Raw genomic sequence first — 16,462 nt, forward strand, 5'->3', positions numbered from 1 at the left:
GGCTTTGCTCAGATTTTTTTTTTTTTTTTTTTTTTTAAGAAATAAAGACCCTGGAGAAAGCCCCATAACCTTCAGGATCTGAATCAAAGCCAGGCTCATTTCCTCATCCCCAAATGGAGCTCTGTGCCCATTAGCAGTCACTAAGTCGCTATCCATTATCCTGTCATTTCTTACATACTCTTGAAGATTTAGGAAAATATATATGTATCTAGCATTTTCAGTTCTTTTTAGCAGAAAAGTTGGTTCAAATAATCTTCCTTTTTTAAAAATTGTAATAAAGCCCTTCCTCCATTCCTCCATTTTCCATTCCTCCATTATTTTTAATACTGGAATGGAATCCTGGGCTGCTCACCAATCTTTTTTTTAGAGTTAGTATTAAGGTTGTACACTTGAAGAGCCTCACATTACATACGGTTAAATGAAGAATGATCTTTATTGGTTGATGGCTACGTGAGTTTAGCACAGCAACACAGAGAACGAAAGACTGTGATATAAGCTAGCTTGACATAAGAAGTATCCTTGAGGCCTCCTCTTGTTCTAGATAACAGATAGATATGTTACTATGCTGCTAGAAGTAGGCAATATATCTGGTCATGAACAATTGTCAATATATAAAGTCCAGCTTCACATAATGAATTGCAACAACCATTCTCTTGAAGAATGAAAAAGGAAAAGAGAAACTACCTTATCATTGGACAGCAGTAGCATTAGTAAGGAAACCCTGGTGGTGTAGTGGTTAAGAATTGACTCAATGGCACGGGGTTCACTGGGTTAGCATTAGTAAACCATGCTTGTTGAGGAGGGTAAGGTGGAAAAGGAATGAACATGAAGACCATCTTCTCTAAATTTTGGGGACTTGGGTCACAAGTACTGTTGTACTGGCATGGGATGGCAGTAATTCCCTGTTATGGATTGAATTGTGTTTCCCCCAAAAAATGTGTGTCAACTTGGAGAGTCCATGATTACCAGTATTATGATTGTCCACCATTTTGTCATCTGATGTGATTTTCCTATGTGTTGTAAATTGTACTTCTATGATGTTAATGAGGTAGGATTAGTGGCAGTTATATTAATGAAGCAGGATTCAATCTACAAGATTAGGTTGTGTCTTAAACAAATCTCTTTTGAGTTACAAAAGAGAAGACGGAGCAGAGAGACATGGGGACCTCATACCAAAAAGAGACAAGAGCCAGGAGAATAGCTTCTCCTTTGGATTTGGAGTCCTTGTACTGAGAAGCTCTTTGACCAGGGAGAATAGATGACAAGGACCTTCCCCCAGAGCTGAGAGAAAGAGTAAGCCTTCTCCTGGAGCTGACACCCTAAATTCTCACTTTTAGCCTACTAGACTGTGAGAGAGTAAATTTCACTTTGTTAAAGCCATCCACTTGTGGTATTTCTGTTATAGCAGCACTAGACATCTAAGACAGAATTTGGTACCAAGAGTGGGGTATTCCTCTAACCACAAAAAGCCATTGCTGTTGATGCGATTCCAACTGTCTAAAATGTAGAAGTGGTTTGAAATTGTAAATGGGAACAGGCTGGAAGAGTTTTAAAGTGCCTAATAGTAAAGTCTGTTAAGCTGCCTTCTCAAAGTAGAGTTGACTTTAATGACGTGGATGGAGTAAGTAAAGCTTTCGGGACTTTCATTTGCTGATGTGGCATGGCTCAAAATGAGAAGAAACAGCTACAAACATCCATTGATAATCAGAACCTGCAATGTATGAAGTATAAACCCAGGAAAATTGGAAATCCTCAAAAATGAAATGGAATGGATAAACATTGATATCCTAGGCATTAGTGACCTGAAATGGACTGGTATTGGCCATTTTGAATCAGACAGTCATATAGTCTACTATGCTGGGAATGACAACTTGAAGAGGAATGGTGCTGCATTCGTTGTCGAAAAGAACGTTTCAAGATCTATCCTGACGTACAATGCCGTCAGTGATAGGGTAATATCCATTTGCCTACAAGGAAGACCAGTTAATATGACTATTATTCAAATTCACCCACCAACCACCAGGACCAATGATGAAGAAATAGAAGGTTTTTATCAGCTGCTGAAGTCTGAAATTGATTGAACATGCAATCAAGATGCATTGATAGTTACTGGCGATTGGAATGCCAAAGTTGGAAACAAAGAAGAAGGATCAGAAGTTGGAAAATATGGCCTTGGTGATAGAAACAATGCAGGAGATCGAATGATAGAATTTTGCAAGACCAAAGACTTCTTCATTGCAAATACCTTCTTTCACCTACATAAACAGCAACTATACACATGGACCTCACCAGATAGAACACACAGAAATCAAATTGACTACATCTGTGGAAAGAGATGATGCAAAAGCTCAATATCATCAGTCAGAACAAGGCCAGGGGCTGACTGTAGAACAGACCATCAACTGCTCATATGCAAGTTCAAGCTGAAACCAAAGAAAATCAGAGAAAGTCCACGAGAGCCAAAATATGACCTTGAGTACATCACACTTGAATTTACAGACCATCTGAATAATAGATTTGATGCATTGAACGCTAGCAGCCAAAGACCAGAAGAGTTGTGGAATGACATCAAGGACATCATCCATGAAGTAAGCAAGAGGTCATTGAAAAGACAGGAAAGAAAGAAAAGATGAAGATGGATGTCAGAAGAGAGTCTGAAGCATGCTCTCGAACATCGAGCAGCTAAAGCAAAAGGAAGAATGGATGAAGTAAAAGAACTGAACAAAAGGTTTCAAAGGGTGGCTGGAGAAGACAAAGTATTATAATGACATGACCAAAGAGCTGGAGAAAGAAAACCAAAATGGGAGAACATGCTCAGCGTTTCTCAAGCTGAAAGAAGTGAAGAAAAAATTCAAGCCTCGAGTTGCAATAGTGAAGGATGCTATGGGGAAAATATTAAACAAAGCAGGAAGCATCAAATGAAGATGGAAGGAATATGCAGAGTCATTATACCAAAAAGAATTAATGTTCAAACATTTCAAGAGGTAGCATATGATCAGGAACCAATGGTACTGAAGGAAGAAGTCCAAGCTGCTCTGAAGGCATTGGCAAAAAACAAGGCTCCAGGAATTGATGGAATATCAATTGAGATGTTTGAACAAACAGATGTAGCTCTGGAAGTGCTCATTTGTCTATGACAAGAAATATGGAAGACAGCTTCCTGGCCAACTGACTGGAAGAGATCCATATTTATGCCTATCCCCAAAAACGGTGATCCAACTGAAAGTGGAAATTATAGAACAATGTCATGAATATCACACACAAGCAAAATTTTGCTCAAGATCATTCAAAAATGGCTGCAGCAGTATGTCAACAGGGAAATGCCAGAAATTCAGGCCAGTTTCAGAAGAGAACGTGGAACCAGGGATATCATTGCTGATGTCACATGGATCCTGGCTGAAAGCAGAGAATACCAGAAGGATGTTTACCTGTGTTTTATTGACTATGCAAAGGCATTCGACTGTGTGGATCATAACAAATTATGGATAACATTGTAAAGAATGGGAATTCCAGAACACTTAATTGTGCTCATGAGGAACCTTTACATAGATCAAGAGGCAGTTGTTCGGACAGAACAAGGGGATACTGATTGGTTTAAAGTCAGGAAAGGTGTGTGCCAGGGTTGTATTCTTTCACCATACCTATTCAATCTGTATACTGAGCAAATAATCCCAGAAACTGGACTATATGAAGACGAACGGGGCATCAGGATTGAAGGAATACTCATTAACAACCTGCATTATGCAGATGACACATCCTTGCTTGCTGAAAGTGAAGAGGACTTGAAGCACTTACTGATGAAGATCCAAGACCACAGCCTTCAGTAAGGATTGCACCTCAACATAAAGAAAACAAAAACTTCACAACTTGACCAATTAGCAACATCATGATAAACAGAGAAAAGATTGAAGTTTTCGAGGATTTCATTTTACTTGGATCCACAATCAACAGCTATGGAAGCAGCAGTCAAGAAATCAAAAGACGCATTGCACTGGGTAAATCTGCTGCAAAGGACCTCTCTAAAGTGTTGCAGAGCAAAGATGTCACCTTGAAGACTAAGGTGTGCCTGACCCAACCCATAGTAATTTCAATCACATCATATGCATGTGAACACTGAACAATGAATAAGGAAGACCGAAGAAGAATTGCCGCCTTTGAATTCTAGTGTCGGTGAAGAATATTGAATATACCATGGACTGCCAAAAGAAGGAACAAATCTGTCTCGGAAGTACAACCAGAATGCTCCTTAGAAGCAAGGAGGGCGAGACTGCGTCTTACATACTTTGGACATGTTGTCAGGAGGGTTCAGTCCCTGGAGAAGGACATCATGCTTGGCAGAGTACAGGGTCAGTGGAAAAGAGGAAGACCCTCAATAAGGTGGATTGACACAGTGACTGCAACAATGAGCTCAAGCATAACAACCATTGTAAGGCTGGCTCAGGACTGGGCAGTCTTTCATTCTGTTGTGCATAGGGTCACTGTGAGTTGGAACCGACTCGACGGCACCTAGCAACAACAACAAGGACAACAATAGCAATGTTTAGATTGCCTTGAAAAGACTGTTGGTGGAATTATGGACTTCAAGGATAATTCTGATGAGGAATCAGAAGGATTTGAAGAAAGCTTTTACACTGGAGAAAAAGCTGATGAGAAGTAGCAGGAAACAAATGGCAGCAGCAAACAAACAGCAACAGCAGAACAAGGAGAGCAGCATGAGATGGTGCTAGAGCTTGCTCATAGTGCAAGAGAGCTGAATGCATTTGGCAGGAGGCTTCCTGGTGGAGTGGGGTGCCTCCAGGTACTTATTGGTAGAGCTAAAGAGATTTGGAACACTTGCCCCAGGAGGGCAGACACAGGCAATGAGGCCCAAAGGGCCAGGAGGCCCAGAAACCAGGAAGCAGAAGCTGAAGAGACAAGGAACACAGGAAACAGAGATGCCTTAGTCTGAAAAGGTAGAGCCAGTGCCTCTGGGGTCACAAAGGGTAGAGTCACCACTCATATGGATTAGGAGAATGGGGTCACCAAATTTGAGGGAGCAGTATTGCCATTCCAGTGGAACTGGAAGGCAGAGCTGAAGCCCAGAGCTTAGGGGCCTCCACCCAGAATCCAGAGAGTAGAGGGCAGGGCCATTGTACAAATGGTCTCAGAGAACAGAGGATTATTTTCAAGCCTTGAGAGCGAATGTAACGTGCTCTGCTGACTTCCTTGGTGCCTGTTATCCCTTCTTTCTCTCTAATTTCCTGCATTTGTAAAGAAAATGTCTAACTTGTGCCTGTTCCATCATTGTACTTTGGAAGCAAATAACATGTATTCTAGATTTCACAGATTAAGAGGAATTTTTGGATTTTAGACTTGGAGTTGATTTAAGACTTTTGCTAGGGTATGATGGCATGAATGTGTTTTACATGTGGTGAGGGCATTAATCTGGAGGGCCAAGGGGTGGGATGTTATGGATTGAATTGTGTTCCCCCCAAAAAATGCGTGTCTTCTTGGCTAGTCTATGATTCCCGGTACTGTGATTGTCCACCATTTTGTCATGTGATATGATCTTCCTATGTGTTGTAAATCCTACCTCTACAATGTTAATGAGGTGGGATTAGTGGCAGTTATGTTAATGAGGTAGGACTCAATCTACAAGATTAGGTTGTGTCTTAAGTCATTCTCTTTAGAGATATAAAAGAGAAAAGGGAGCGGAAAGACATGGGGATCTCATACCAACAAGAAACAAGGGCCAGGAAAATAGCAAGTCCTTTGGATTTGGGGTTCTGCACTGAGAAGCTCCTCAATCAGGAAAGATGGATGACAACAACCTTCCTCCAGGGCCGACAGAGAGACAAAGCCTTCTCTGGGAGCTTGCACCCTAAATTTAGACTTCTAGCCTAGTAGACTGTGAAAGAAGAAATTCCTCTTTGTTAAAGCCATCCACTAGTGGAATTTCTGTTATAGCAGCACTAGATAACTAAGACATTCTCCCTTAAAATTTAATTAGATAATGTTATTGGGGATGGGATGTGATGTAATGTTGGGGTACAAACTGAGACCATACAACACTACTCACTGCAAAATAACTGATAATTACAAAGATTCACTATAACCACGTATCTAGAAAAGTCATATCTACGTAGTTAAATATTGCGTGGTGTGGAGAACACAGTAGAGGCCCTGACATTTGTTTTCAAAAAGAAGATAAGAAGTAGCACTCTCCTTTGTTATGTTTCAAATTGCTGCACCAAAGGGAAAATGTGGAAGAAAAAAAATTCAAATCCTTTTCACACTTTTCATTCCCTAGCTCCCTCCAGTTCCAGTGGGGAAAAGGTCTTTTTCTTTAATAATGCATTAAGTTTATGTAAGATGGTCATATTAGCAAGTGAAAAGTTGATTACTTTATAGATGATCCAGGTTGAACCATGTAACAGTCCACCACTGCCCTTTAAGAGTATAAATGGGCATATGTCTAAAAGGAAGGTGTTAGACTGGAAAGCAGGTTATCTAGGCAGGGAGTCCTTGGGTAGTGCAACAGTTAATGCTAATCAAAAGGTTTGCTGTTCTGATTCATCCAGAGGCATTGTGGAACAAAGGCCTAGTGATCTGAAAAGTCAACCACTGAAAACCCTGTGGAACACGATTCTACTTTGACACACATGAGATCGCCATGAATTGGAATCACATTTATTGCAACTGTGTTTTGTTTTGTTTCGTATGTTTTTATAAAAGAAGCTGAGAATGAGTCAGTAAAAAGGAAAATGGGAGTGAAACCATGGGAAAGGGGCTTCCATGGTTTCATGGCTGTCTCTCAGTAAGGCTTGGTTTTATTTTGGTCATAGGTTGTACCTCTATCAACACACGTTTTCAGGGACTACAGTCATAACAGCTTGTCTATGTTTATGTAATACCAACATCTAAAATTATTGGCTTAAAATGATGTTTTTGTTTTTCATATGGCATGCTGTAAAAATGAGGTACCCTGAAGGGTTAACATTTCACATTTGAGGATTGTATTTCAAATTGTTAAAAAAGTGAAACGGATAGATGTAGGACATCAATGTGATTTTTTAAAAGAAAATTTACAAATAAATTTATTCACTTACAATAAACATGTACACTGTAATATCCATTTGACGTAAATTCATAGATGAAATGAAATCAGCTAGCTAGCAAGTACAGTAGGATTGACATGAGGAAAACATTCCAATACTCAGAAAAATAGTTTCTTGATACTAAATTACCTCTAATTTCTAACGAAATTAAGTAACTCATTTCATCTTGTTTAGTTATTTAATTATCCGATAGAAATAAAAAGCCAGGAAGCGAGGCTGAATCAAAGCAAAGAAAGATTGAGTTTTTGTCTTACAGTGAGACACACAGCTTAGTTGTTAACAATAAAACGTTTTAAGCCATATGCTACTTGTGGTTTTCTTTTAAGCTAGAAATTAGAATGTGCTAATTAGTGTGTGGGCTGCATATAAAAATATACTGCTCTATTGCAACCGTGCCTAGATAAGAACCTACACTGAATTCAGCTAGAAAAACTGCTGTAATTATCATACAATCCAATAAGGAATTCACCTTAGTAACTTTTTAATATGTCAAACTTAATGCTCACAAATCCATCACTTTTTATGTACCATCTTTGTGACTCAATTTATTGTTTGTGACAAAGTCACTTGTGTACCAGTATTACATAATTTATTTCCTATTCAGAAGCCATTAAAATATTAGCATAAATCTATTTCAGCCTCGTAACTAGTATCTCCTTGTTGGAGATAATTTTATGGGAACAAAGCAGAGAAATGTATATCAGATTTTAAGACATGCATTATGATATTTTGGTTCGCTTCCTAGTCACTTACTAAATTTGCCTACCCCAATCATTTTTCCTTTATCTGAAAACATATATTAACATGGATTATCTTTACATGAGAAAAACACATTTTAGTAAATAGTATATTAAGATAGTAAAGGGAGCTCAAATAGGTAATACATATTAGAAACTCTACATACTTCTGGAAAATTAATTTTTAATGCCTAACTTTCAATGGTAACAGGAAGGCCAAGATTACTTTATTCCTTTAATACATTAATTTATATACAGAAGTCTAGTAATATTACATTGATTTTACCACTATTTTCAACAGTGATATAACTGCTCCTAGATTGTGGGAAAAATACTCCTGACATGGTGAAATAAAATATACACTGAAGAATTTCAGAACAATAATGAGCAGAATATTTAGAGAAAATTTTATTTTGATTAAAAAAACTTTTTTTAATATTCAGAATAACTATTTTAAATTATGATGAAAATTTCAGGACTCCTAATAGGAAAGGCAAAGGAGCAGAAATAAGATCCAGAAAGGTAATTTTACCCAGCTCTAAAAATGGGATAAGCCTTAAAACGATTTAATTTCTTTACCCTTTTGCTCTTCTCATTTCTATATGCATTTCATACATCTCATTTCTTTTCACTGCTCCAATTTTTGGAATCTTGAAAGTGGGTTATAGAAGGAGGGAGGGTACAGGTATGCTATATGAATGTTGGATTGAAGAAGAAAGGAATTTCTAGTGAAATCAGGTTGGTTTATCCTGCCTTATTTTAAAAAAATAATTCTTTCTTTTCCTCCCTCTTTCATAACTATTTTCAACATTCCATGTAAAGAATCCATGCATTTTACTGATGAGAAAAAGTTACATTCATTTCAGCTCATTTTGAAGTTACTGTTGTTTTTTTTTGTTGTTGTTGCCTTACCAGAATCTGTGTTTACTAACATGATGGATTAGTTCAAAGAGCTCTGATTTTTTTAACATAAAATATTATATTTCCTAATGAGTTCAAATTTGTTTAAAACATAATTAAAATATGGTTCCTTATCTGGCTCTGGAAATATCACATTTTCTTTACCATCTCTTGGAATTAAATAGAAAATTAACTAAAAATGGATCTAGAAAACACATTACTAAATTTATATTCAAAGGAGCTTGCAAGGAAATACACGTCTTCCCAGTGAAGAATGGGAAGCTTTGTTTCTTATTCTGTCAAGGATTTTCCAAGTCATTTGTTGGGAAATCTTGTGTTGACGTTGATCTAATTGGTCCCCTCAAATGCCATATCCTCTTAACATAAGATTGAGTTATGGCCATCACCAATCACCAACACTCTAAATATTGATGTAACATTCCTTTGCATTGGAGTTTAAAATGAAAGGAAATCTGCAAGGTGTGAAGCAGAAGCAGCATGAGCCAGATACAAGTTACTAAAGAATTCTGTGCCTGAGAACAAATATGACATCCAGTGTTGAGTGACATCTTTCTTTAAAATCTAAGAATAGTTATTATATTTCCAAAGCTAAAAAGCAGTTTCCTGTGGTTCCAAGCTAGCAGATTTTTAAGGTGAACACTGAAGAATTGTAGAGGCATATATTATTAAGTTAATGATGACAAACACATTCTAATTATTAGCACTTATTTTTACATAGGTCACTAACCCTATTGATTGTATTTTATTGTTTTTAATAGCATTTTCCTCATACAGAAAAGGTAGAGATTTTTCAGAATGTCTCAGAGAAAAAAAAGGCAGAGAAATCCATATGGCATCCCTCTCCTAAACAACAGGTCATTATATTCTATGTCTTTTTTGTTCCCAAAGGTATACAGAATTCAAAAGCCTACAAATATGCTCTGAGGTGTTTCAGCAGTTTGTTGCATTAAGAAAGTATTCCACGCAAAATTTTCTGGGAAAGAAAATATCCAATGTATCCCATGCAAAATTTTTCTAGGTAAGACAAAATATTGTTGTTAGGAGCCATTGAGAATGTTCCTACTCATAGAGACCCTGTGTACATCAGAATGAAACACTGCCCTGTCCTGTCCTATCCTCAAATCATTGCTATACTTGAGCCCATTCATTGTTGCAGCCACTGAGTCAATCCATATTTTTGAGGGTCTTCCTCTCTTTCATTGACCCTCTTTTACCAACCTTGATGTCCTTCTCCAGAGAATGGTCCCTCCTAATAACATGTCCCAAGTAAGGGAGATGAAGTCTTCCCATCCTTGCTTCTAAGGAGTGTTAACGTCTGTACTTCTTCCAAGACAGATTTGTTCATTCTTCTGAAGGTTCATGGTGTATTCAATATTCTTCCCCAACACCATATTCAAAGGCATCAATCCTTCTTTGGTCTTCCTTATTCATTGCCCAGCGTTTGCATACATTTGAGGCTTTTTAAAATACCACGGCTGGGGTCAGGGAACTTTAGTCCCCAAAATGACATCTTTGTTTTTTAATACTTTAAAAAGGTCTTAAGCAGCAGATTTGCCCAGTGCAAGAATTCCTTTGATTTCTTGACTACTGCTTCCATGGGCATTTATTGTGGATCCAAATAAAACGAAATTCTTGACAACTTCATGTTTTCTTCATTTATCATGATGTTACTTATTGGTCTTGTTTTGAGGATTTTTGATTCCTTTATGTTGAGGTGTAGCACATACTGAAGGTTATAGTCTTTGATCTTCATCAGTAAGTGCTTCAAGTCCTCTTCACTTTCAGCAAGCAAGGTTGTGTCATATGCATATCTCAGGTTGTTAATGAGTCTTCCTGCAATCCTGATGCCAAGTTCTTCTTCAGATAGTCCAGCTTCTCAGATTTTTTGCTCAGTATACAGACTGAATATTTACAGTGAAAGGATACAACTTTGTTGCATAACTTTCCTGATTAAAACATGTAAGGTTTCCTTGTTCTGTTCCAACAACTGCCTCTTGGTCTATGTGCAGATTATGCGTGAGCATAATTGTTCTGAAATTGCCACTCTTCACAGTGTTATCCAGAATTTGTTATGATCCACACAGTGGAGTGCCTTTGCATAGTCAATAAAACACAGGTAAACTTCTTTCTGGTATTCTTTCCTTTCAGCCAAGATCCATGTGATCAAGAATAGATGGTATTTATAGAAGTCCAAGCTACACTCTAGGCATTGGTGAAAAACAAGGTCCTAGGAATTGTGAAATGTCAATTGAGATGTTTTAACAAATGGATGCAACGTTGGAAGTGCTCACTGGTCTATGCTGTGAAATTTGGAAGACAGCTACTGCCCAACTGACTGGAAGAGACTCATATATATGCCCATTCCACAGAAAGGTAATCCAACAGAATGTGGAAATTATCAAACAATATCATTAATATCGTAGGCAAGTAAAATTTTTCTGAAGATCATTCAAAAGCGATTGCAGCAGTACATTGACAAGGAACTGCCAGAAATTCAAGCTGGAATCAGAAGAGGACATAGAATGAGGGATATCATGCTGATACAACATGAGTCTTGGCTGAAAGCAGGGTATACCAAAAAGACATTTACTTGTGTTTTATTGACTATGCAAAGTCATTTGGCTGTGTGAATCATTACAAACTACGGATAACATTGTGAAGACAAAATAAGAAGTTTTAAAAACACTTTTTCATTCCCAGCTCATTGTTCTTCTCCTCGATCACTATGATCTAAAAATCAGAGAACAAAACTTATATTTTTTAATAAAGTACCTTTTATTGGGAGCATAGTATGTAATGAAAGCAATAAGACCTATTACCTTTTAACTGAGCTCTCATATTTTACCTGATTTAGTTTTTACAATACCTATTACTATGCTTACATTCTATATAAGACATATTTCTCAGACAGTTTAATTAACTTTTCCAAGATCACCGAGTGTCTTAGTTATCTAGTGCTGCTATGGCAATAATATCACATGTAGATGGCTTCAACAAACAGAAATTTATTCTCTCACAGTCTAGGAGGCTAGAAGTCCAAATTCAGGGCACCAGCTCCAGGGGAACGCTTTCTCTCTGTGTCAGCTTTGAAGGAAGGTCGTTGTCATCAATCTTCCCCTGGTCTAGAAGCTTCTCTGTGTAGGGACCCCAGGTCCAAAGGACACGCTCTGTTTCTAGCGCTGCTTTATTGGTGATATGAGATCTCCCAGGTCTCTCTGATCACTTCTGTCTTTTATATCTTGAAAGAGATTGGTTTAAAACACAATCTAATCTTATAGACTGAGTCCTGCCTCATTAACATAACTGTCATTAATCCCATTAACATCATAGAGGTAGAATTTACAACACATAGGAAAATCACATCAGATGATAAAATGGTCGACCTGTCACACAGTATTGGGAATCATGGCCTAGCCAAGTTGACACACATTTTGCGGAAACACAATTCAACCCATGACACAGTGTTAATAAATATGGAAGCTAAAATTTAAACCCAAGACAGCCTAACGTAAAAACCTTTGCTTGATGTGCTATGCTGCATAGTCACCCAAGAGTTTATATAATGGTGCAACCCATTGTTCCACGGAAATAAATATTTCCACTTAAGCACTGTATTACATTTTATCCAAAAAATGTACTCAGACATACTGACAAATATATAGAATAGTTTCATTCTTATTTAAAGAAAAATGAGGTCTGGAATGGTTAAGCTTCTTGCTGAAGGTCACACTGCAAGAGGCTAGCAAAGCATAAATGAAAACAAAAAAAGTAGTTTAAATAGATCTAATGGTGCAGGTTATAATTTATAATACACACACTATTGGAATCTGTTTTTCCTGCTGGGGGCATTTGATTAAAAAAAGACAAGAGAAAGTGTAATCAAATTATCTATTTAAACTACCTTGCCCTACAGAGAGTAAAGATTTAATAACCAAATAGCAGGTCCAGCAGAAAAAAAATAAATCTATGATTTTATAGTGGAGAACATTGCTATTTTATTTTATTCTTCTTGGCAAAAAAGCCATATATTGAAATAGAAATAGAAAATAAATAGTAACAATATATTTGCCTACTGTTTTTTCTGTAAAAGCTATTCATTATTCCTTTTAAGAACTCACCTATCAATCTATGAGAGTAGTACTTTATCTTGATATTCCTGTCAGAGAAAAAAGTTAACCCTTACAGGATATTACTGCAAGCAAACAACAACTATCAGAGAGTCAGGCAAAAAACATATAGAAATAAAATTTTAATTAATTCCATGTCCTCAGGTTTGTTTGTTTTGGTTCGATGTCTCAGGCTACATGGAAATGGAATTTGGTTGACAGTATCTGATTTTCTTCTGTTATTAAAAAATATATATTTAGTGTTATTTTATCAGTTTTTTTTTTTTCCTCTACTCCCCTCAATCATAGAGAAACAACAAATTCAGCATGAGATTCTGTTATACCTCCTTTAATTCTTCAGAATCCTTATTTTGCTTTTGTGAAACTCACAAGTCCTATTTCTTGCGTTGGATGACAACTTTTCTACCTCGTTTGTATGGTTATCTATTTTGTCCCAATGTTTAAATATTCTTATATTTCAATCTTAGTCCTCACAGCTCTCCAGAATCTTAATTGTCATACGTTTGCACTTTAAATGATTTCCCCTGCATTAAGAGGAGATAGGTTATGCTCAGAAATTCTTAACATTTAATACGAGTTTCATTTCCCCTGGAGAAGTATGGTACGCTACGTTAGTTACAAAGGAATCAAGTTAAATGAAGTCCTAACCACCATGGTAAATTGAAAATTTATTTACTCTATATAGGCGCTCCTTGGAAACTCTATGGGCCAGTTCTACCCTGTCCTATAGGGTTGCTGTGAGTCAGAATCGACTTGACGGCACTGGGTTTGGTTTTTTGGTTTTATATGGACTACCGTTATTCTTTAAGTGAACTCACTTAAGTGGCTATAAATCGAAGATGTGTAATTAGTTCCCCATGTATATACTTACGAAGAGCATGGAGTGGAAGTAACTTAAGAATGTCATAGAATTCAGTTCTTCTTTTATATCTTTACCAAAAGCAACACTGGAAATTACAGTATCAGCTATCCCCAAGCAGTCGACCTTTTGAGCAAGTACACAGCACTGATGAAGGAGTCCAGGAACAACAGATAACCACAATTATCTCTGGCAGAGACAGATATCCGTGGAGCCAATGGAGCTCAAGATCCAGGAACTATCAATTCTATACCCTCCTTTGAGAGGCCTTGGGAGAATATTAATAATGTGTTTACATGGTCTTATATTTAGAAACAAATAAGTAGCAAAAATATGTTTGCAAGTTTGAAATATATATTTTTGGTTGTTTTCCTTAAAGAGCATTTTCAAGTTGTACAAAATTGAGCCCCACAAATGTGATTCTGCATTGAACTCCTTGGCACAGAATCTGGAAAAATCATCTATTCTGATAATACAATACCACCATCATACATTCTTGGCAATGCAAGAAGCATTAAAGGCCACCTTGTTCAACCTCGCAATGAAATAAGATTTGAAAATTCTTAAATTGTTTTACTATTTCAACCAATAACACAGAGCCACTTTGGTACTTTTTAAGCAAGTTCATTTCCTCTTCCTCTCAAATTGGATTAAAAAAAATAGTCGACTTTCTTGAAGTAGAGTTTAAATACAATAAAATGCACCCATATGTAACAGGTCAGCAGTTTGAATCCACCAGGCACTCCTTGGAGACTCTGTGGGGCAGTTCTACTCTGTTTTATAGGGTCGCTATCCGTCAGAATTGACTCGATGGCAATGGGTTTGAGTTTTTTTTTTTTTTTTTTACCCCATGAGTTTTAATATATACACTTGTGTAACCTCAGCTTCATTCAAGATGTAGAATATTTCCCAGAAAATTTCCTTAGGCCACACCTTCAATTTGTCCCAGGCAAACATTCATCTTCTTTCTTCCATTATAGACTGGGTTTTTCTTTTCTAGAATGTCATATACATGAAATCACAGTGAATGTACTCTTGATTCTGGCTTCTTTTGTTCAGTATAATGTATTTGAGATTCATCCATATTGTTTTGTGAATTGGTAGTTTGTTGCTTTTTGTTACTGAGCAGTATTACACTGGAATGGTATATCACTATATGTCTATTTATTCTCTTACCGATAGATATTTGGTTATTTTTTGTTTTGAGGTTTATGAATAAATTTATGAATATGTGTGTGCAAGTCTTTGTGTGGAAATATTTTCTTTCTCTTGGTAAATACTTTGGAGTGTAATTGTTGAATTTTATGATAGGTATATATATGTCGACCTTTATAAGAAACTGCGAAATTTGTTTCCCCAGTGATTGTAATATTTTATATTCCTGTCATCCATGCATATGAGTTTCAGTTGCTTCACATTCTGGTCAACACCTCATATTGCCAGTCCTTTCTTTTCAGCTACTCTAGTGAATCTGCAGGGATATCTTGTTGTGGTTCTTCCTGATTTTTAAAACAATTATACTTCATTATAACATTCAGTCAACAATTTACGATTTTCTGAAACAATTCAGAATATAATTTCTCTCTCTTCTCTGTGGGGCAAATAAGTCTGATTCAAAGTGTGCCCTTTTTCTTAATTCCTGCAAAAATTTTTCCTCTTCTTTTTTAATGCCAAATTGTTTTGATATCTTCAAACTATCACTCAGGAAAGAAATATTAAAGCTAATTTCAATGTATTTAGACCTCTGTCTTTTTTTGATATCTATTTTATTGTTATTTTGTTTTGCATTTTTATTTTTAATTTACCTGAGCTTGAGGACATACAATGAGGGTAAAGACTTAAGACCACACTGTTTATATCTCAATGATATAACAATCATAAGAATCAATGATGGAAGGGATGATTGTTATTATTATTATTACTATTATTTCATACAGAGAAATACACTTCCTAGTTGTTGTCTACTACCATCTAGACCATTTTCTAATATGATTAGACTAAGCAAAAGAGAGTCAAACAAAATAGATACAAAAAAAGCGAGCCATCAACCTGTGTCACCACCCATACTATACAACTTATTATCACCTCCAGGCAAGCTAAACTCTGCTGAATGCACTAGCCAACACGGTGTTTTCCTATTTTGCATTAGCTGACCATTGCTTCTTAGAAGGATGGTCTTGTTTGGGCCTACTATTCAAACATATAGTCACAAGATAAGATATGTCTTATCTGGAATTTTTTTTTTAATTTTTTTTTTCTGGGTAAGATGTAACAAATTAGATCAAGATGAGGAAATATATTGTAATTCCAATGCAATTTTTTTTAAATTTCAATTTATACTAAATATTAGACTGACCACTGGCTAAATGTATGTAATTAATGACTTATTTCAGCTTTGACAAGACACAGTCTTATTATAGTATAATTCTAATTTCATGAAATAGATGACCATTTAAAATCTAGATTTCAAATAATTATTTTAATATTTGTAAATAATTATAAAGTACCTGATAAGCCCCAGTCACTGTTTTAAGTGCTTTCCTGAATCTCAATCATTTAGCCTTCTTAACAACTCCTTGTGGTAGTTACTGTTATTATCCTCACTTAAAGATTAAAATAATAATAATCATGATGAAATTATTTACCTGAAAAATAAATGGCAGAATTGGAATTTAAATTCATGAGTCATGTTCTCTACCCCTATGTCATTCTTCTCTGTCT

The sequence above is a fragment of the Elephas maximus genome, chromosome 18 (assembly GCF_024166365.1).
Source record: "Elephas maximus indicus isolate mEleMax1 chromosome 18, mEleMax1 primary haplotype, whole genome shotgun sequence".
NCBI classification, from domain to species: Eukaryota; Metazoa; Chordata; class Mammalia; order Proboscidea; family Elephantidae; genus Elephas; species Elephas maximus.